At 38.2% G+C, this 24024-nt stretch overlaps 1 protein-coding gene across 1 annotated transcript in view; it reads right to left on the bottom strand.

Moving 5' to 3' along the window:
- Positions 1-24024, bottom strand: part of MGAM (maltase-glucoamylase) — a 210499-nt gene that overhangs the window by 82823 nt on the left and 103652 nt on the right. The gene's annotated exons all lie outside the window — the stretch shown is intronic.

The raw sequence follows: 24024 nt of genomic DNA, 5'->3' as shown, positions 1-24024 counted from the left end.
GAAATCTTTATACTGTTTTCCACAGAGGTTGTAGTAATCTACATTCCCACTGACAATGTATGTGTGCCCTTTTCTCTGCATCTGTTGTTTTTGGCTTTTTGATAACACCCATTCTGACTGGTGTATGATGGTATCTCATTGTGGTTTTAATTTGCATTTCTCTGATATTTAGTGAAGTTGAGCATTTTTTCATATGTTTATTGGTCACTTGTGTGTCTCCTATTGAAAAATATCCAGTCATCTCCATTGCCCACTTCTTAGTACGATTGTTTTTTATTGAGTTATTTGCAATCCTTGTAGATTCTGGATATTAACCTTTTGTCAGAAGCATTGTTTGCAAATGTTTTCCTTCATTCCATAGGTTGTCTATTTACTCTATTATTTCTTTTGCTATGCAGAAGCAGTTAAGTTTAATTAAGTCCCATTTGTCTATTTTTGATTTTGTTTACATTTTCTTTTGAGGATTTAGTCATAAATCCTTTGCCTCGGACAATGTCTAGAAGAGTTTTTTCCAAGTTTTCTTTCATGATTTGAATAGTTTCAGGTCTTACCTTTAAGTCTTTGATCCCTCTGGAGTTAATTTTCTTTATATGGTGAGATATAGGCATCTGGTTTTTGTCTTCTGCTTCTGGCTATTCAATTTTCTCAGCACCCTTTATTGAATCGGGTGTCCTTTCTCCAGTGTATATTGTTGTCAGCTTTGTCAAAGATCAGTTGATTGTAGGTATATGACTTTGTTTCTGTGTTCTCTATTCCATTCCATTGATATATGTGTATTTTTGTACCAGTACCATGCTGTTTCAGTTGCTATAGCCTTAAAGCTTAATTTTAATACAGGTAATATGATACCTTCAGCTTTAGTATTTTTGCCTCAGGTTGCTTTGGTTATTCACTCTCTTTTTCTGTGGTTGTTCCATAAAAATTTTAGAATTTTTTTTCTAAATTTTTAAAGAATATTATTGGTAATTTGATAGAAATTGCATTGAATCTATATATTACTTTGGACAGTATGGACATTTTAATGATATTGATTCTTCTGATCTTTGAGCATGAGTTGTTCTTCCTTTTATTTATACCAGCTATGATTTATTTAACCAATGTTTTGCAGTTCTCCATGTAGATACCTTTCATATCCTTGATTAAATGTATTCCTAGGCATTTTATTTTATTTTTGTAGTTATTGTAAATGAGATTGAGTTCTTTATTTGGTTCTCAGCTTGATCATTATTAATATTAGAAATGATACTATTTTTTGTATGTTGATTTTGTATTCTGACACTTGACTGAAGTCATTTATCAAATATAGGAGTCTCCTAAATGGTTTAAGGTTTCCTATGTATAAAATCATATCATCTGTAAATAAGGATACTTTGACTTCCTGTTTTCCAATTTGGATACCTTATAGTTCTTCCTGTTGCTTGATTACTCTAGGTAGGACTTCCAGTAGTATGTTGAATAGGAGTGGGGAGACTGAGCATCCTTGTATTGTTGCAGTTCTATTAGAGGAAAGGCTTTCAGCTTTCCCCTGTTCAGTATGATATTGACTGTGGGCTTGTCATATGGCTTTTATAATTTTGAAATATATTTTTCCTATGCCTAGTTTATTCATCATTTTTATCATAAAACGATGCTAAATTTTATCAAATGCTTTTTCTGCATCTATTGATATGATCATATGGTTTTTGTTTTTAATTGTTTATGTGGCAAATCACATGTGTTGAGTTGCATATGCTGAACCATCCTTGCATCCCTGGAATAAAACCCACTTGATTGTGGTGTATTATCTTTTAGATGTACTGCTGGATTCACTTTATTAATATTTTGTTGAGAATTTTTGTATTTATGTTCACCAGGGATTTTGGTCTATAGTTTTTTTTGGTTGTGTCCTTGCCTGGCTTTGATATTAAATGCTTCTCTACTAGCATTTAATAGTCATTTTTTATTGAGTCACACCAATTTCATACTTCTCTATTCTCTTCCACAAAAGACAACTGTACTAAACATTTTATTAGTATTTTCCTTCTTCATTTTGTTCCCATGCTTTTCTCAGAAGAGAGAGTGGTACTAAATATAACATGAGAATCTCTGAGGTTAGTTTCCATTCCTAGTTTTTCTTTGCTTAATTCTCTTGAGTGTGTCTCAGGGTTTTTTTTTTAATCCGTAAAATGGAACTATAATATATATTGTTATTATTACCTATTCTCACTGTCTTATTGTGGGAAACAAATAAACAAGCTAAATCATAAAGTCTTAGGTCTTATTACATTAGCATTTACTAAACAGAAGACAGTTAGTGGGACCTGAGTACAAAATGTTCCTAAGAAATATTAATATATCAATTTCATTTATCCTTAGCATGGTACTGTACTTGCATCAGTGTTTTGGTAGAACAGCTGATACACATTGCTGCCTGCTGCCCTTGTCACCTTCTCTGAGAAATGACCTCCTATCTACTAAATGCTTTATGGCCCCAAATATAGGGTGGCTCATGTGTCATCTGAGATTAAGATGCAGAAAGCTAGAAAGAGGAGCCATAGCAGCAGTCTTGCCCACCCAAGGCCTACTTTCACCACCAACCCACTCATCCCTGCTTTCCTCAGGCTGTCTTGTAAATCACACTCTCTTTACTCAAAAAGAACAACCCCTTCCTTCTTCCCTCAGGTCTTAATTAATGACTCTCTAAATTAGGAATTGTTTGAGATTTCCTTGCAGTCTCATTTTCCACCGTAACAATGTTTCTTCACATATTATTTTCAGTCAGAAGAAGCCTTTCTCAGTCCTTTGTCCAAGGATTAGATAAATAAGAAGATTTGTTTCTTAGACATTGATAAGAAATTGCTATTAGTCAATGTAATGCCCTCTTAATATGCAAAAGAAAATGGCTCTGTGAGGGCTGCCTCTCTCTACAACAAGAATTGCCTTTTTTTCTAGAATAAATTACTCCAACTCTAGTCTTTATTAGTAGGACTGTTTTCAATACCTTACATTCCAAGAGCTTTATAAGAATTCCCATATTAAATTTTCTTTTAAAATTCCATAAAGATTAATAACGTCTCTTGCCTGATATAGTTAAGTTAACTAATAAGGCAAAGAATGATTTTAAGTTCACCAACAAAAAGACAAGGAGAGGAGTTATCAGATGCCTATCCATCTGACTGTGTATCTTTCTTTTTCGTGACTGCTAACAGTTATGAGATTGCTCTTTATACTCATATTTAAAATTTTTCCAAGTATTTATTTATATGCTCTGTTAGACATTATAAAGGCACATTCACACACTGCTGATCAAGCTATAAACATCATATGCTCTATGAACTCTTGGCAAAAACTATTAAAATTACTCACATCCGTAACCCAGCAACTCTACTAATAGAAATTTGTCCCATAAGCACACTTGCATTTTTGGGAATTAAAGTATGTACAGATAAAGGTTTTTCATCCTAGCATTACATATAACAGCAAAAAATTGAGGAGAGTGTAGATATCCATAGAGAGAGAAATGAATAAACGTGAATTAAAACAAAATTCAATGTTATTTAAAATCATGATATGGCAGTTATTTTTAAAACTTCACAAATTCTTTGACACTCCTCTCTTCAAGAAGGAGAGCTGAGGCTCTACAACCCCATCCTTTTGAGAGTGGCTAGACTTAGTGACTCACTTCTTCATTTTTCTAATTTAAGACACAGAATCTCACTCTGTCACCCAGGCTAGAATGTAGTGGTATGATCATAGCTCACTACAGTCTCAAACTCCTGGGTTCAAGCAATCCTCCTGCCTCTGGCTCTCTACTAGCTGGAACTACAGGTCCATACCATATGCCTGGCTAAATTTTTTTAAAAATCTTTAGAGAGATGGTGTCTGCCTAATGACTCACATCGAACAGGAAGAATATGGAGAAGAGATAACGTCTGACTCCCAAGACTAGGTTCTAAAAGGCACTACAGCTTCTTCCTTGCTCTCTCTCTTGGATCATTTCCTGAAACCAGTTGCCATGTTATCCTAACACTTAAGCAGGCCTAAGGAAATGATCAACAGTTTACAGAAGAATTTAAACCTTCTGCCAAAGTCATGTGAGCGAGCCATCTTGAAAGCAGTCCTCCATTCCCATTCAAGCCTTAACAGGGCTGCAGTCCTGGCCAATACTTAGCTGGAACCTCACATGAAACCCTGAATCAGTAATACTGAGATACCCACTCCCATATTTCTGACCTGCAGAAATAGAGGTCAGAAATTTTCTAATAAAGATGCTGTCAGCCAGGCTCGGTGGCTCAGCCTGTAATCCCACGCCTTTGGGAGGCTGAGGTGAGTGGATTGCCTGAGCCCGCGGGTTCGAGACCCGCCTGGGCAACTTGACGAGACCTCATCTCTACAATAAATCAAAAAAATTAGCCAGGCATGGTAGCGCGCGCCTGTAGTTCCAGCTACTTGGAAGGCTGAGGTGGAAGGATTGCTGGAGCCCAGCAGATCAAGGCTGCAGTGGCTGGGAGCGGCCACTTCACTCCAGTCTGGGCGACAGAGTGAGACTCCAACTCAAAAAAATAAAATAAAATAAAATATCACCGACATTTTTAAAATCACTTGTCATTCATCAAAATTTCTTTAGATGCATATATTCAAATATGATTACTTGTTCTATGGAACAATAGTAACTATTTTCTAGCTATACAAGGGAAAAATTCCTTAAAGCTTAAAGAAAAAAATACCTCTCCAGCGTTATCTGATTGACCTTACTTCCTGCATTACAGGAACCTTGATGGTGAAGCCTACTATCTCAGTTAAGAATACAACTTAAGAATAATGACAAAAAAAGAAATTTTAAAAAATGAAATAATTTAAATCGTGTTAAGGGCTTTTAACAAAAAATGATTTTAAAAAAACTGCTCCTTGGCAATCTATCATCCACCTTGGAATTTTTTTGTATGACAAACATATACAATTTTGTATATGTACAATTTTAATGCTAATAATAATAAACAACAATGATTGAGCAAATATGCTAAGAGGTTCCCATAAATTGTCATGTGCAATCCTCTAGCAACCCAGATATTTTAGTGCTCCTATCCTCACTTTCACATGAAAAAATTAAGCTGCAGAAAGATCAAGTTATCAGCCTAATGATATATAGCTGACAAGAAGCAAAACCACGATTTGAATACCTGCCCTTTGGACTCCACAACCAGATCTTTTTATCACTGCTCGACATTCTTTGCTATAATGCCCTACAGCGTAGACTACCTTAGGCTTTTTGTGAGTTTGTTTTATAAAGTAGTATTTGGTTCATTAACAAAGTACTTGGAATGTGCCTGGCACTAGGCTAGGAACTTACATGCATTACTTCATTTAGCCCTCACAATCATTTTTGCGTAGTGATTGCTATCCTGATTTTACAAATGAATCAACTGAGCCATATGGAGGCTCCCTTGTCCAAGGTTCAGGCCTCATTAGTAGCAGAGCCAGGATCCAAACCAAGCAATCAAATCCAAAGCCACCACTCTTAAGGCTGATATTATACCATCTCCTGCAAGGTGAAGCAAATAAAGAAAATGTATATATGAATGAATAATAGAATTTCTAAATTAAAGAAAGGAGGATACATGAAAGACACCCGTATCCTTCAAAAGACAACCATGAAGTTAAATCCTTATGGAAGCAAAAGAAGACAAAAATTCTGCAACATTTCAGTCTCCATAGCTGCTGGGGCATTTTTGAGTGTTTTAAAAGCACCTGAAGTATCAATTCATGTTAAGCTCATAGCCTAGAGCACTGTTTCAGATTCTCTGTGAGATCTGAGAGAAGCAGCTCCCCATGCACCTCATTTCTCTGGTTCAGTCATCATCAGGTTGTCAAAGCTACCTACGTCTTTGGAAGAAAGATAAATCTATCTGCAGTTCATTTATGCATTCATCAATTATTTTTTAAACTCCTACAACGGGTCAACCATTCTTCTAGGAGCTGGTTATACAACAATGAACAGAACAGATAAAAATCCCGGTCCATAGCCAGGCTCGGTGGCTCAGCCTGTAATCCCGCGCCTTTGGGAGACTGAGGTGAGTGGATTGCCTGAGCCCACGGTTTCGAGACCCACCTGGGCAGGCGAGACCTCATCTCTACAATAAATAAAAAAATTAGTCAGGCGTGGTAGTGCACACCTGTAGTTCCAGCTACTTGGAAGGCTGAGGCAGAAGAATCGCCGGAGCCCAGCAGGTCGAGGCTGCGGTGGCCGGGAGTGGCCACTGCACTCAGTCTGGGCCACAGAGTGAGACTCCAACTAAAAAATAAAAAATCCCTGTCCTTGTGGGACTTAGGTTTCTGTGGGTAGAAAAACAAGACAATAGATAGATAGATGATAGATACATACATACATACATATATACATACATACATATATGTACAGTAGGTTAAACTGCTTAAGTGCTATGGAGAAAAATAAAGTAGGAAGAAAAGATGAAGAATGCTGGGATGAGTGATGTGATTTTAATTATGTTGGTCAGGAAAAGTCTTACTGAAAAGGTAAGAATTATCACTGTACATAAATTAAAGGAAGTAGGATATATGAGACTCCTGTATCCTTCCAAAGACAGCCATGAGGTTAAAAGCTTATAAAACAAAAGAAAAATAAATATTACTGTACATAAATCCTGCAGACTCAACTAATTATTTTCTTCTTGAACATCTGCTTATATGAATACTTGTCAAAGCTCTTTGTCCTGGTACTATTATAGTTATTTAGGCAAAGTAAACAGATAAACCATAGGGATTCCCAAATTATTAAAATAGCTATCTAAATTATTTGGAGACACTGAATAATTGTCCTATTTTCTGTTATACCCAGTGTCTAATATGTATATGAAGATCCAGGCCATTGTATAATAATCCTTTGATAACACAAGGCAAGCCATCTAGTGGAAAAGAAAAGGTTGATTTTAGAGAGCCCAGTAAGAACTTGCAAAAAGGACCCCAACAAAGCTGACTGTTTCTCAGAGATACTGAGAAATAATTAATGAGTGATCCATTGTTTTTCACCTACTAAATAAAGGTAGCCAATAAACAGTTTTCTTCGTAAGCCTGGTCACATCCAAAGTGCAGAGATCTAAAAGCCAGTTGTGACCCTGTCCAGCTGTGTGGCCTTGGGAAAAAACCACTTAATCTCTCCAGACTTCAGTTACCCCATCTGAACCTCAAAGGGATCATCTCTACAAGACAGTTTCATCCTTCTGTGACCCCAGCTGTGACCACCAAAGGTTTACCTTTCTCATCACATTCTACAGCTGCCGCATGAACTACTTTTAAACAAAATATGTCATCTTCTACTTCCATACCATGCTAAGAGAGTTTGTAAAGTAATTTCATTCTCTCACCAAAATTCATTTGTGAGGGAATGCCTGGTGATACAAATGTCATTTGCATGTGAAATAGCAATGAGCTGTCTTCAATTCAGAGTACAGGATAGAATGTCTTTCTACTTCATTTGGTCCCTAAAAGCTCAGAGCCTTCCCCAAGGACCCTCTCCTTCTCACACCTTCCCTGCCAATCACACACATACATTTACTGTGCAACATCATGACACCAGACTGTAGACAGTTTGGACATCACAAGGTCCTCACAGTACAGAAAAGCCACCATTTTGAAGCTGTGTCAGGACCTACTGGTAGCCTTTTCCAGTGAGACCTATGGGGACAGAGCTTGACTTTTTTCCCTTTGGCGAATAGTAACTCTCCTTTCCCTCCTCAGTGGTCTGTCAAAAAAGAAGTGCCCACATGTGTCTAGCTAGAGTCTAGCCACCAGTAAGGATCCAACTTTTATAAGATGTATCGGGGGGGGCCAACAGCAATCCATCACCTTCCTTTCTTCCCCAGGCACATCCATTCTATTTCTCACAAGATCGCCAGGAGAGATACTATATATTTCCTCTCATGACCTCCTTCTAGATTCCACAGGAAATCTTTCTTACCTCCAACACATACCAACTCATACATGAATTCCTATATTATACACACAACTTCAGACTCTGTCCTAAAATAATTCTTTATTTGTTCCACAGAGGCACCGAACCCTAAGTATAGTAATAGATTTCTCAATTTCCTGACTATGATTCATTCTCTAATATACCATTCCTCAATCACATTTACACATCCTTTTAGAAGGAATATTTCAAGATGTTCTAATCTCATTCCCAAACTCTAACTCTTTTTCCACCTGCTCCCTCACTCTGAATGTTAAATAATTCATCACACTTTAGACACACAGACACACAGTTTTCACTACAATCAGGCTTGTAGATTCAACACTAGTCTAGAGGAATATGCACACACAGCTAACCCAGGCACACACATATTAGCAAAAAAGATATTTGAGATTAATTTTGTTTGATGTGTACTTGCAAAATTTTGGGGATTGTTGTTGATGGTTTTCTTGCTTGCATTTAACAAATTAACAAGATCATGTTGACTAAAGCAGATTAATACAAATTCACACATGCTTGCAGACACACGTCTGTTGCCATAAATGAACATACAACTCACAAACCTACCTCATTACCTCCCACAGCCAGCCACTCTCACTCTCTGAATGATGGCTTAGCAGTAAAAGCAAGGGAGCACAGTTCACAGAAAGCAGCCAAAGCCCTGGTGAAGTTTACTAGCCAATCAAGAAAATGTTAATTGCTTTCAAATGCAAATGAATGCCCAGCTTTCATTCTCAGGATCATAATTGTTAGTTAATTAGTAATCCTGATCTTCCTCTGTGCAGGACATCCCTAAGACCTTGGAGGGAAAAGCCACATCCCCATGCCCTACTCCATAGCCCCAGGAACCTGACGTCTATGCTGTGGTGAGAACACTCAGTGTGTCTGGTAAGGGAACACAGAATCAACTCAATTTGTAGGTGAGAAAGAGCAAAACATAAATGACCCCACTATTTCAGGAGAGCCCTAGTCCTCCCAGTGACTTCTAATCTCTCAAGTGCCCACTGACATTTAGTAGTACAATTCACTGATCTGCGATTGTCAATCACAATTATTATGAGTATTATGCAACTACCACACTAGTGACTCAGACCCTGGACTCCCAATCCGAGGCTCCTACAACTATGCCAAACTCTCATTCTATCCTAATTTAGAATTCTGAATGTAACAGGTACTTATTAGTGTTTAAAACAGAAAAATTACTAAGCACAAGACTGTACTACATACTGCGATATTCCCTGACTATGTAGTTTAAAGGTTTAGCTCCAACTCCCTAGTTTAAAAAGATGATTAAGGCCATACCAATGTATAATCACTGTTGTCCCTCAAGGGGCTTGTTGTCTGGTGACATGGCCATATCTGGCCTTGGGGTTGTCAGGAAAAAATGTTTACTCGGGAACCACAGAGACCATGTAAACATAAGGACTAGGAATATGATGACAAATACCTCCTCCTCTCCATTACCCCAGCCATTACTCTCACCTAGCTCTTTGTGAGACTATCTCTGGATCAAGCATGAGCCCCTGGGCTGCTTCCTTACCACAGTAAGTGTAGCAATAATCACTTTTTCAACACAATTCAATTCAACATATAGTCATCATATGTGTACCATAAAAAATCTGCTGTAGTCAACATTATCAGAATGACAATAACAACATTTATGCCTATCATGGTCTATGTATTGTGCTAAATGATTCACATGCTTTATCTCATTTCTTGCTCATAACTGCACCATGTGCTAGGTTCTGTTATTATCCCAGTTTCACAGATGAGAAACCTGAGGCACAAAGAGCAACTTGCTCTACATTATGTAACTACTAAGAGGTGAAACTAAAATGCACACCCAGGCAGTCTGGCCAAGCCTGCACTGAAACACTGATATGAGTGATTTCTTCATGACCTTGTAGCTGAAAGAATATGTCAAATGGCTGTTATGTCAAAGAGAAGACAGGCCAGCAAATTCTATTGGAGAGAGAATACTTACACTGGGAGGGACAGGAAAGAAATCCAAGGCATAGCTAGATGGGAGTGAGAAAGGACGGAGAGAAGGAAAGACACTGTAGGCCAAGGCAGCATCCGATGCCGGGACAGGGGCAAGAAAGAATGGGACCTGTTTTGGAAACTCTAGTAAAAAAATACGGTCAGAGAAGACATGTGGGAGAATCAGGGACAAATAAACCGGAGACACAATGTGGGGATTCTAGCCCCTCGGCAAGAAGGCTTCCATGTGCAACAGGAAACCATTGCAGGTTAGAAATGGAACAGAACTGTCATACACATGAGATAGATTTCTGCAGAGACTCAAAATACTGAACCATCTGCTTCTTTCAGTTTTTACCACAGAAGAATATTAGTTCCTCCCATATCTACAAGCATAACAAGTGTGTATCCACAGGGACTCGGGAAGCTGCAGAGGGTGCAATGCATGTTCTTTAGAGCGATGTTGTGTGGTTATGAAAAGGAACAGAAAGAATACATGTGAATCATTTCACATAACACACAGGCCACAGTAAGCACTCCATATATGTTATTGTTATTCTGATATTTCCCTTTTCCCAACTACCAAAGTAATGGTGCGTGCAAGGATAAATATTGTTCTGTTTCTGTCTTATAGGTATGCATTCCCCAAAGGGCTCAGAGGAGTGCTAGTCACTTATCAAGCCACTGCCAGCTGAGTTCCCTCAAACTCCCCATCAAAGACAGACCCATATGAAGAGTCCATTCTGACTACTGCACCCAGAAAGGACAGGTGAGACCAAGTTTGCCTTCTCCAGCCTCCTAGCACTAAACATGTGTTCACGTATCCTCCCTTCCTGGAATAAAGCCCTTATAGAAGTATAATGTTTTCATCTATCTGGATTTTACCAGCAGGTGTACCTTACTTAAATTATCCCTTTGATCTAAGCAGGTGAATATAATACTTAAATCAAGATACATCATTTCTTGGAAAGCGTTTCCACATTAAGTCTACAGATGACAGTTTAGGGGTTCCCAGTCCCAACATGGTGTCAATAGAAAGAACATGCAATTGGAAATATAAAAGCCAGGACTTGAATATTAGAATCTCTGATTACTTGTTTCAAACCTTGAGCAGTTATTTAAATTTTCTGAAGTTCAAATGCTTTATCTGTAAATTAGGGATGATAATATCCACTTCATAATACTATTCTGAGCCTAAGCAGAGATAATCAGTACCTGACATTCAATGTCAATTTCCTAGTCCCTCCTCAACTTCTCTTTTCTAAAAATAAATAATATCCAGCAAGCAGTACTATTCATTTAAATTCTGTCAAAAATTGTTCCTTCCGTTCATAAGCCCTTAGGAATAGCCTCACTAGATTGAACTGGAAGGAGGTGGTCTCTTCCATCATGATCTGCTGAAATAGACAATGGAGAGCAGTCCACACATCCCAAACAGAATTGATTCTACAGGCCAGTGTTTTGTACTACATGACTCTCTCTCTTTCTGTGTGTGTCTCTCTCACACACACATACTCTTTCTCATATGCACACACATTTACAAGCACATGCCATCTACAACTCCTACCTATCAAAATAACCTCTCACAGTCTCCACAGCCCATAAACTTTTAGTTGTACCTCCTTCTTTATTGTAGCCAAGTAGTTTTCTCTCTTTTGTCTCATGTAAATGTCCTTCACTTCACATATCACTTGGAGCGGGAAAAAAAAGTTGGTCGCAGTAGGAGTAATTGCTCTGCCCAGAAATGGTCAGAGGAACGTGACAGCAGAAACGGCCTCCACAGGGCATTGCAGCATTTCCTTCTCTTGTGAAATCTCTTTTACTCAGCAGCTTTACACTGCCTTCCATTCCTTCCATCCTTTCCCCTCTACCCCTTCACACAGGAACACAAACACATACACATACACACAGGATGAGTACAAGGAGAGTGTTACTAAAATTACTCATCACATAGTATTCACTTGTTAGTAATAAAACTTTACATTTGTATGACACTTTACAGTTCAGAGTACTTAATCTGTATTATCTATTTGTTCACAGCAACCCTATAAGACAGGTATTTTTAATATCCATGTGTGAGGAAACAGAAACTAAGAAAAATGAATTGCCAAAAGTAGTTCATATTATAGCGAAATTAAAAACATACTAATTTAATTTTAATCTGGGAATCCAATGTTCTTAGAGTCTGAAATCAGTAAATCCAGAAAATAGCTTTTTCAGACTAAATATTTGCTCATTCACTCAATCAATTCAAAGTTCACTCACCACCAAATCTCCCAAAGTGGAAATCCTCAAATCCTATCAGGTATCAATTTCTACCATTCTCACCGCAATATGGAATATTTCTCTTTAAGCCCAAATCTTGTTCAGAAAACACCCATCATTTCTTCCATGGCACCCTCCCCATGCATAAGTGACATCTGCACAGCCCACTCCTTAAGAGAAACTCAACATACTCCAACCTTCTGATTGAAGCTGGCTGAACCAGCACCAATGAACCAACTTCACTCAACTGGGTTCTCCCTCCCAAAATTAGGATTTGACAGAGACTCTGAATCATATTGCACTGAGCACTATGTCTATGGGATCATGTCATGTTATTGAGAGGCAGAAATTAAAGAGTTTTACTGAAAATACTTGTTTGAGAGAGGGTAATAGGCAAGTAGAGAGCAGCAGAAAGAGACCATTCAACTCCAAAGTAGGAAAAGCAGAGAAACCAGTTGCCAGTAATTTTCAATTATGTGAAGGTCAATGTTCTGCTTAATTTCATGTGATTCTCCGGTTTCTTCATCAAAACACTACCTTTGCTATTACACCACTAACACCACCACTACCATCACCACCCAAACTTCCAGTCAGTTTCTGCAAGCTCTTGTGCCATGCAATCAAATGGTCACCACTAGCCCTGCTTTGACAGGCTGTCACCGTCTCTTTTTGTCCAGTTTAAATAAATATCTCCAACAAAAATTTCAAAACACAGTCTATCCTATCCACAGACTATCAAGTGATCCTGTTGTTATTCTGGACTTACCTGCAAATGTAGCATCTCCAAGTCTCAACAAAGTCCCTCCAAATAGTTTAGCATCCCCATTGAACTGTATGTTTTATATCACACATTTTCTCTCAACACACAAATGGACGCACATACACACACACACACACACACACACACACACACACACATACACACATACACAAAGAGGTAAAACGTTTTGCTACACCATCTGTAAGTTGCAGACATCATGACCCTTCACCAGTAAGTATTTTAGATGCATCTCCTAAAAACAAAGACATTCTCTTCAATAACCATGATACTGTTGTCCAATTTGGGAAATTTAACACTGATGACTATTTAATATACATTTCAGCTTCCAACTTAGTCAACTGCTCCAATACGGTCCTTTAGAAGTGCTACTCAAAGTGTGTCCACAGACCAGAACTTGTTCACTGAAAGTGTGATGTCAGCCTGTGATGAAATAAGGACCTTCCTCCAAAATGGAAATTTGCACACCACTTCCCTCATCAACAATGAGGTTTAAAAAAATGCCGACTGAAACAAATGATGTGCACAGTGATGTAACTCATTTACATTCTGGTGCAAGAGCTTCTTGTTGTGAATCTTAGGCAGACTGTCATAAGCCTATTTCTATGAATAGTAATGCTTAATCTTTAAAAAAGAAAATTGGCTTTGGCAGCCCAGAATTAAGTTGTCTGGTATCTTTAGTCTCCTTTAATGAATGTGAAACAGTTCCCAAGTCTGACTTTGTCTTTCATGGTACTGACATTTTAGAAGAAACCAGGCCAATCCAAACCTTCAATTAAGAACTGTTCAATAGTTTCCTCATGCTTAGATTCAGATTGTGCGTTTTTTGACAAAAAAAATTACAAAAATGGTTTTCTCCTCAGTGCATGTAAAGGCACTCAGGATAAATGTGTCTTGTAATGGGTGATGATAGCTTTCATCTCTTGATGAGGATGGAATTTGCCAGATTGCACTGGAATTTTTATTTTAGTCATTAATGAGTAATCTGTGAAGAAACAGTTTGAGGCTATGTAAATTTCCTTTTCCCCGATGTATTTTGACACCAAGGTTTTAGCACCATTGATTACCCTGATCTGAATCAATCATTAGTATGAAGTTTTCGAACTAAAGATTTTTATAACTCCTCTATTCCTTTTATAATCATGGCAAATTCATGGATTTTTTTCTCAATTATAATTCATAACTGTCATTATTCATTGGAAGATTTCCTAAGATCCTGACACATCTTGAAATGTGTGTGTGTGTGTGTGTGTGTGTGTGTGTGTGTGTGTGTGCGCGCGCGCTTGTGTGTTTTTGTACAGGAGTCTCACTGTGTCACTCAGGCTGGATTGCAGTGGCATGCTCACGGCCACCACAGCCTCAATCTGCTGGGCTCAGGTGATCCTTCCGCCTCATTCTTCCAAGTAGCTGGAAGCACAGGTGCACACTACCACACTATGCTAATTTTTTTTATTTACGTAGAAATGAGGTGTCACCAATTTGCCCAGGCTGGTCTCAAAACCCTGGCCTCAGACAATCCTCTCATTTCTATAGTTGTGCCCAGCAAAATATGTATTTTTTAAAAATCGTAAGAAAACTTATAGAATGTCTTTTTTCTCCCTCCTCTCCCCACAGAATGTCTTTTGTAAAGGTAAGAATATTTTAAACCTAGAATGGTAATCTTGGGAAATTAAATAATATTTAGCATAAGGAATATTTGGATAAGTACAGTAATCTGTCTTAAGTAAATAAATATTTCTATACGGGATTCAGTATTGCATTCTAATATAACAGATCAATCATAATCACATCAAGACCTTTATGAAATACTTTATATAGGCTTCACAGGAAATAAAATATATATATATATATACACATAAACAGGTATATACACTTACACACACACATACACACATACCTCCACAAAGTAAAGAATAGTTTTGTATAAATGAGCCAGGGAAAACATCAGCTTAAACAGTGCTGCTATTTTTCTTTATCCTAGACTTTCAGTGTTTGCAAAAGTTTTTCTAAGTAGGAGAAAAATAAACTTCTCTTTCTTTCTTCTACTTAACAAAAACTAGAAGCTGCTATTCCAGCAGGTCCAAATCACAAGCTAACTAGTACTGGAAGGTTTAAATAGCCCAGTTGGGCAGCTGCCTCTCAAGATACCATGAGAAACAGAAGCAAAGAAACCCTTGTGGTGTTTCTCTTGGAACAACAGGAAAATTAAGCAAGCACATATATGCATCAAAAAATTCTATTGGTGTGAAAAGCTGGGCTAAGTTGTACAAAAATACACTAAACATAAAATGCATCATTGACTCAAAGACAAATATTTTACGATGTTACCACTAAGCATATCACGTTTACCTAGGAAGAATGGTGAACTCTCATCAAACTAATGCTAATATTGAAAATAATGAAATTGGAATTTGCTGGACATGGCTCCACACTGTCACTGAAGACTGTTCTGCTGTGGCTACAAACATGGATCAACCACTATGTGCCACCGGGTCACAGTCCACCTGAATTAGTATGCTTCGCACCCAAATGCCATTTTGATTTTTGATTATAGTGGCAAATAGGCATAGTTTTCGGTTTGAGAACAAATCACGACCCATGTTATGCTGGAAATGATTTTGAAGTCAGACATGCCTTGAAGCCAATGACTGCAAACCACTGAATCATAATGCTCTGAATGTTGCTGAGGGAGATATTAGGTCAGCCCCAGCTTGCTAGAGTACATCCTGAGGTGAAGGGGAGTGGCTGGTGTGGGGGATGAGAGGAAGAGAAGCCAGGCAGAGACTCTGGGGGTAGGAGCTGGGAACTGCTCTAGTTGTAACTATCAGGCAAAATGCTGTTCAAAGTGACCGGAAGAGAGCCTTGGAGACAGCACTGGTATAAAGTGAAACAGATACTAAGAGAAGGCATCAGAAGAATCACAGAACAGAAAGGAGAAAACTGGGAGGAGACAAGTGAGGAAAAAAATGGGAAAAAAAGGTGAGACTTAGTTTTACATTGATGATACTCAAAATTATTTTTTTGCAAGACACTTCTGAGAATGCACATGGGTAAGAGAAAGTAATCTGAAAAAAAAACGGCAGTCGGCAAAGCCTCCACCACCAACCATTGGGAAGAGGAGAACATATTCAGTAAATGGTGCTGGGAAAACAGGCTGACCACATGCAGAAGATTAAAATCCCTACATATCCCCATACATGAAAATCAACTCTAAATGGATCAAAGACCTAAATGTAAAACCTCAAACTATAAGAACCTTAGAAAATGCAGGAGACACCCTTATGGAAATTGAAACTGGCAAGCAATTCCTGATTAAAACCCCAAATGCCCATGCCATAAGATATAAGATTGACAAGAGGGACCTCATCAAACTAACAAGCTTCTGCAAAGCCAAAGAAACCATCAAGAGAGCAGGGAGACAGCCCATAGACAGGGAAAAAATATTTACCAACTGTATGTCTGACAAAGTCGTACTATCTAGGATCTACAAGGAGCTCGAGCATGTTGAAAAGAAAAAAACAAACGGCCCCATTACAAAGTGAGCAAAAGATATGAATAGACACTTCTCCAAAGAAGACATATGAGCAGCCAACAGATTCATGAAAAAATTATGATGAGCACACCCAGCATTTCATATGAATTTTACATTCATGAATCTAAAAGAAAAGAAAATATTGTGATAATCATTGCTATCCATATAGAGCTGTGTATATCTTGTCAAGTGTATAAATAGAACACAAACCAAGATCTAGAGTTGTCTAGTTCAACCACCTTTCATTTAGTTTAGCATTTCCATTTTTGGAGATGCAATTGACTGTAGTCTTGGCTGTATGACTGGAAATAATTCCAAGTTTTATCATCCCTCAGTGGAACACAATAGAGCAGATATTTCCATGAACACACCAGAATCTATCAGATATGCAACAAATCTCAGGTTGCTCCTCAACTTAGCCACTGATCCTGGGGCAAGACTGTGAATGTAGCTGCCTGGAGGGCTGTTTTCTAGAGCCAAGCAGCAGGGACCAAGGCCTAATCCAATTTTTGACTCTGTGAGAGGCATCATTCAAAGAAAACAAAAACAAAAATGACACAGAAACCAGAAAAAAAAGTATAACTGATTTGAAACTGTATTAATATATATTCTTACCAATACCCTTTTATTTTTGGTCCAGGCTCAGAAAGCAAATCCCACTTTTCTGGATCAACATTGCCATTTCTCTTAATAAGTCCACAGCTAAACCAGGGCTAACGACGGACTATGGAATGATCTAATGATCGACTCTCTACTTAGTAACACACCTCCTGAAATCTGCTTTTGAAAACAGGCAGAGTGAAAGTAACATTTTTGTACTAGATACACAACAGCCTTCTTTTGCCTCTCTATTTTATAACCCATCTTTTACTTATTTTTCCTCACATTTCTACAGTAGATGGGGAGGAAAAGAAAACAAATATAAAAAGCAGGAAGGTTTGATGATCCCCCATGACTTGTACTTACCAGTGTGAACGGTAATCTTAACTAGGATCTTTTGTTCTATAAAATTTACAATAGCCCTAGACTTTAGCTCGCAAGTGATTTTTTTAAACATACGACTCTGACACTAATTCATTTGAGAAGAGTTTATAATGTTCTGTGCTACTGGTAACTTCCCCTCACTTTGACTAAAGTGATTAAAATCTCTACTTTTGATCCCACTGTCCACGTAGAGAACATCACCTGCTGTTGATAGAAGAGTTTTCCAAAGGAATGATTCATAAGCTAACCCTCTAACAAATCCCATATTGTTATTCAAGAAATGCAATGTGGAACAGCTTTGTACAGTGTTACCTCCATGACAATCCTGTCCTTGGGCCCAGGAATCTTGTGACCCTGGAATGAAGAACTGCTTTCATCAGAGCCTCCCAGCAAAGCTCCCCCACTGGTGTTGAAGTTCGGGGAGCCAGATCTGTTCACATGTGTGTCTGTTGAGCAGGGCATGGGACCACAGCTCAGCCACTCTGTGCTTTTGGTTAAGACAAACATAATCCTCTCTGGCTTTGCTGGAAAACAAAGAGGAAGGTGAGCTAAAATATTCAGACTGTTCTTAAATCAAAGGGTCAAAAAATTTCACCCAACCCACACGAGAAGGAAATAAAGGAGGAAAACAAATAGGGTAACGGAGATCCATAAAAATGTTACCTTCAAGGTCTGAATGGCTTCTTGAAAGGTCAAGCCCTTTATTGTTGTTTCATTTAGAGAAAGGATTTCATCCCTAGTGATCAAATATAAGAATTACATTAACATTCTCCTTGAATTTCCTGGTCTCTTACTGTTCGGTCAGTCCTTTAACAGGATGTCATGTGGTCCCTGATTTACTACTCTAAAATGACTCTGATTGTCCCAATCCACTTTCATTAGTTCAGCTCCCAGAAGTGTGACAAAATGGGACAATTCATGACAATGCATATTCTTTGGCAGTAATTCTGTATTTCAGTCTTCAATTAAAACAACTCTGGGATACATCAAAATCCTATGTGTTACATTGCCAAGTCCGACAACAGATGTCCTCTGTTTAGAAATCAAAGTGAAAAAAACCGATTTCCCAGGTGTTTCTCATAGTCATCGCTTAGAAGCTTAAGCCCACTAGCAATGATGCATGAATACACACAACATCTGAGGAACCACTCCTATATTTGCCAAGCTCCCTGAGTCCAGAGAATCACTCCAGTGCATAAAAAATGGTTTGAATGATAAAGACAAAAAATCTGCTGTAATCTTTTGAGAAATGACAGTCTACCTGCAGAAATAGCCTAGATGCCTGATATTATGGATGTGGTTCCAGGTTCTGTCATGAAGCTGCCAAGTTACTATAGGCTTCTGTCTCAGAGATGACCGCAGGGTCGTGTCAAATCATGAGGCATGTGCATGCACAGGACTCTCACCTCCCACTGCCCCCCACCAGGTAGCCTATCATGTTTAGCTCCAGTACAGTAAGGTCATTTTTCAAGCTCTCGATAGTGTCTTCTCAGAATAGAAAAGAACTGGGACATCCTGTTGACTTCTCAGAGCTTGTTTTTGGTTTATACTCTTGTGACATGCACAGTTTTTTTGAATAACAGCCCTTCAAAAATACTATAAAGTTGCTCCAGAGAGAAGAACAGATGAACTTTGCACAACAGTGCTGAATGAAAGAGAGATGTTGTGTACCTATAACAAAGGACAAAACAGCATAAGAGCACAGATTTCCACCTCTCATAGACAGCTATTCCCAGCAGCACAGAGTGTGTATGATCAAAGGAATCCTATAGATTGTTTGTTCTGTGCCTTCTCTTTAATGCAATTACAAAAGATGTAAATCAAGTGAAGGAACCTCTGTTGAAAAATCACCTGGAATAACCAATTACTCAGTTAGGTAGGGACATTAATGTTTTTGGGTCGTTTCCATACGCGAAAAGGAGCAAAGAGTAAATGACTACTCACATTCTTAAAATGTATGCCAAGTTTTTTAAAGGCATATCACTTAACAGGTTGAAAATTCATTCCAATGACATATTTCTTGTAAATGAACACATATAAAGAAGCAATATTTAAGAGAATCAAATGTTATCAACCTTTCTTAACAATTGATTTTTTTCTCATCTTACTTCATTTTACCAGCCTTGGAGGATGAGTTCAATCAAGTAAACACATGTAACATTCATTATGGAAATGCTCTGCTAGAATTTTTTTTTTTTTTTTTTTTTTTTTTGAGTTGGAGTCTCACTCTGTCGCCCAAACTGGAGTGCAGTGGCCGCTCCCGGCCACCACAGCCTCGACCTGCTGGGCTTCGGCGATCCTTCCGCCTCAGCCTTCTGAGTAGCCGGAATTACAGGCGCGCGCTACCACGCCAGGCTCATTTTTTGACTTATTATAGAGATCAGGTCTCGCCTGCCCAGGTTTTTGCTAGAATTTTGTATTGTTCTGAAATGCCACACAAACACAACTCGGTAGTTAACCCTTATTCTAAGAGACAGATAAATATTCTGCCATGGAAGTATTAAGTCTGGTCATGTATTACCATTAGTGTACAGGTTTCTATGGGTTGTTCTGCTTAAAAAATTGGCAATCCACTCTTACTGGTTTCTAAAAAAAACGAAGCATAATAGCACCAATATTTCAGTTATTGGAACTGAACAGTTACAGCATTTTTGAAAGTAACTGAAAATATTTGAAATTAGTAATTTCATAAAGGAAATATCAATGAGCAGGAAAAAATCAGGATTCACGTGCTGGTGAATGCTATTTAAAATATGTTCAGAGCTTGTTGGTAATTTTAATTTATGTAAGGTATATAATCTTAATTCAGATACATATTTTAAATTATACAAATATTCAAACATATATTTAAGATTCTCTGTATTAAAAGTAGCTACTGTGTCAGCACATAAAGGAAACTTTGCCTATTTAAATTTTATTTTTCCTTTTTTTTTTGAATTGGAGTCTCACTCGTCACCCAGACTAGAGTGCAATGGTCACTCCCGGCCACCGCAGCCTCAACCTGCTGGGCTCCGGCGATCCTTCCGCCTCAGCCTTCCAAGTAGTTGGAAATACAGGCGGGCACTACCACGCCCGGCTGATTTTGATTTATTGTAGAGATGAGGTCTCGCCAAGTTGCCCAGGCGGGTCTCGAACCTGTGGGCTCAGGCAATCACTCACCTCAGCCTCCCAAAGGCGTGGGATTACAGGCTGAGCCACCGAGCCCGGCTGAAATTTTATTTTTTAAGTATCATGATATTTTCAAGAAGGGAGAAAAGGTTCCAAATCAATGATTTTGTATTTAAACAAGGCAGTAGTAGTAAGGTGGAGTGGTGACCCAAACTTGGGTCAGAAAGGTGGGTTGAAATTTCACTTCTGGCCATTGTTTTGTTAAGCACTGGTCGGACCATGTGTTCTTTAAGCTATGGTGGCCATGTTTTCTTAACTTTGGCTCCCTCCCCTACCTTGGGGAGGTGAACACTTCTCTCTCTCTCTCTAACTTACTTTCTAAATAAACCATTTTTTCTAATCTAGAAACAATTACCTCTGCTATATACTAAGGATGGGACAAGTTTCTAGTCATTTAACATTTTTGAGTATCACTTTGCTCATTTGTAAAGTGATTATTCCAAAATGCCTACTTTACCGATTTGTAATGCTGTTAATGAAATAATTGAAATATGTGGAAATGCTCTGCAAATGTTTAAAGCACTACAAATTATAAAATGTACTTAAACATTAAAAAAATTATATTTGCAAGGTTGAACTTGGGACCTCAATATTACTTTAATTTCTATTCAAAAACACTTACTCATATATTTGTACATGGCAAAGTGGTAGATGCTATAGACAATGCAAATTTAGGAACCAAATTCAATGGTGATTGATTTCAACCGCAAGATATGAACTATTTTTGATGATCAGGAACTCTGATTCTATATACCTGGACAGAGGCTAGGATGGGTTGGAAACTTTCAAGAATCTTCAAGGTAAGAAACATGATAAGGACCAAGCAGACAAAACAGACACTTAAAAACCCCATTAAAAATATAAAGTTACTTTCCACATATTATCCCATGTAATTATCTTATTTTTGTCTCCTGTAATCCTCACAGCTACTCTTCAAGGTAGGCAATAATATTCCAAGCTTCCATTCCAAGGAAAATGAAGCCCAGGTTATATCGACTATGCAAGGGCATGGGTGTAAGCTTTGGATTTAGCCCTGGTCTACTCGACTCCCAAGCCCATGGCCCTAGCTATTTGCTTTATATCTTATGAAGAGGCAGCTTCTCATGTGATTAAAGGTCATTATCATTTAGGATAATCAAGAGGTTTTCTCCTACCTTCTTTAAGTCTTCCATCCTCCACAGCTAATCCATTTGGGAAGATGGTCTTGACAAAAATCCCCATAGGTCCACAAATACAAGCTCAACCTCCAGCAATGGTAAAGCCAAGTCTCTATATTCAAAGTGATAGGAGTCCCTGTAGTCACTGCAGTATTTAACTGAGGGCATCCTTCCTATTGTACTATTTATTTACCTGAGGGCATCCTTTCCATCATAGCATTTAGCTAAAGTGACCTTCCCAAAAAGCTTGGGGGTAAACTAAACAATTAGTTATAAATCCCATTTGCCTAGCCTTCCCTATTTCCCACTTCAGATCTATTTGCATAAGTTTTAGATGGAAATATACATGGAAACATACACAATTCCCTATATTTGCCAATCATTGACCTCCAAAAATGGCAATCTCATATGGATCAACTAAATAGGTCTTGAGAGTCATTACCCGCTATGCAGATGCCACATTTCTTTTCTTCTTTGTTTCAGTTTTACCATTGTTGTATTTGTATCATATAATGTTATAAATATCATTCCTGTGGGTTAATGGCAATGACATGAAATTCACCCAAAAAAACAACTGAGAATATTCCCTGAAATGACAGGTTCTACCTTTCTTTCAATACAGCTGAATGTTGTGGGTCATACTCTTCACTCTCAGTTCCGCCCTAGCTATCACCTCCTTCTTCCCATTCCACCAACCCTGGGCAGTCACTCTGTTTGTTCTCACTGCACAAAACCTAGCAGCTTTTTGTGAATCAGGAATTGGGGTAGTACCTACCTAGGTGCCTCTGGCTCAGTTATATCATGAGAATGTAGTTAAATTGCTGGTCATAGATGCAGTCTGGAAGCTCCACTGCTAGAGGATTCAGTTTTCTGCAGGTTGTTGGCCTCAATTCCTTGCCTCCTCGTTTCTACATAGTGCAGCTCAAAACATGGCTTCTGGCAAAGTGAGGGGAGACTCAAGATGGAAGGCCCTGTTTGTGACCTACTCTGAAGTGACCTACAGTCATCCTGGCCATATTCTGCTTGTTAGAAATAAATCTTCAGCCGGGCTCGGTGGCTCAGCCTGTAATCCCGCCCTTTGGGAAGCTGAAGTGAGTGGATTGCCTGAGTCCGCGGGTTCGAGACTCGCCTGGGCAACTTGGCAAGACCTCCATTCAAAAAAAAAAAGAAAGAAAAAAGTCCTCAAGTCTAGCCTACATGCAAGAAGACAGGCTTACAAGAGAGTAAGAATTACAGAAGGAAGGGACCATTGGGGACTGTCATAGAGGCTGCCTCCATACAGAGGGAAGATCCCTTTTTTTCATAATTCCTTCGTTTTTGGATGGTTTCTGTATTCTTTTTGATGACAAGTTATGACCTTGTTAGTTGCCTCAGTGTACTGGGATGAGTAGAAACTGTCAGTGATGATCTCCAGACTTACAGAAATCAACCTAAGAATGTAACTTGAAATTTTGCAATGTAAATGTAGTATACACACTTGTCAGTCCTCTGTAACTGTTAGCAGTGAGGAAAAAGTATTCCCCGATTTTCATATTAGATTGACATTTAAGAAGAGTGGTGTTAAATGCAGGCTTGAAATTTGTCTTGTTGTCTTATAAAGCATGTATAAAATGTCTAACAGCAGTTTCCAGGTATCCTGTTATAAACACTCACCTATTCAATGATATGTTGATTTCATTCTTAGCTCTTTATACGCTGATAAACAATTTTAAAAATACCCTTGATGATTGACTTGCAAGTACTTCTTTTGGAAAATAAAAGAGATTATGAATCCTACTTTGCCCTAAACCACATAAGAATTCTTAAGGGATTCTTAATTTATTAGAATCCTACCTGTGGAATGCCTGAGGTCCATCTCCTCATGTAGATGAGAAAATGAAGAATCCGTAGGGTATTAAATGAATTGCTTAAAATCTCCTAACAAATTTTGCTAGTGTCTGTGGCCAGTTTTCTGGTCTGTCCCCTCTTGGATCAAGGCTAATTCTTTTTACATGTTAGTGGCAGGTTTTGTGAGAAGATTTGTATGAACTCATTTAGCTTCTTGTGATAGATCTATTCTGAATTTATATTTCTTTTTAAAGCAGTCTTGTTGATTTGCATCTTTCTAGGAATCTACATATTTTATCAAGATTGTATAATTTATTCGCATAAAGTTGTTACAGTATTCTCTCACAGTCTTTTTAATTCCACAGCG

This window comes from Carlito syrichta, unplaced genomic scaffold (assembly GCF_000164805.1).
Source record: "Carlito syrichta isolate Samal-C Ts95f unplaced genomic scaffold, Tarsius_syrichta-2.0.1 Scaffold303563, whole genome shotgun sequence".
Lineage (NCBI taxonomy): Eukaryota > Metazoa > Chordata > Mammalia > Primates > Tarsiidae > Carlito > Carlito syrichta.
This window is presented reverse-complemented; position numbering and strand designations above follow the sequence as displayed.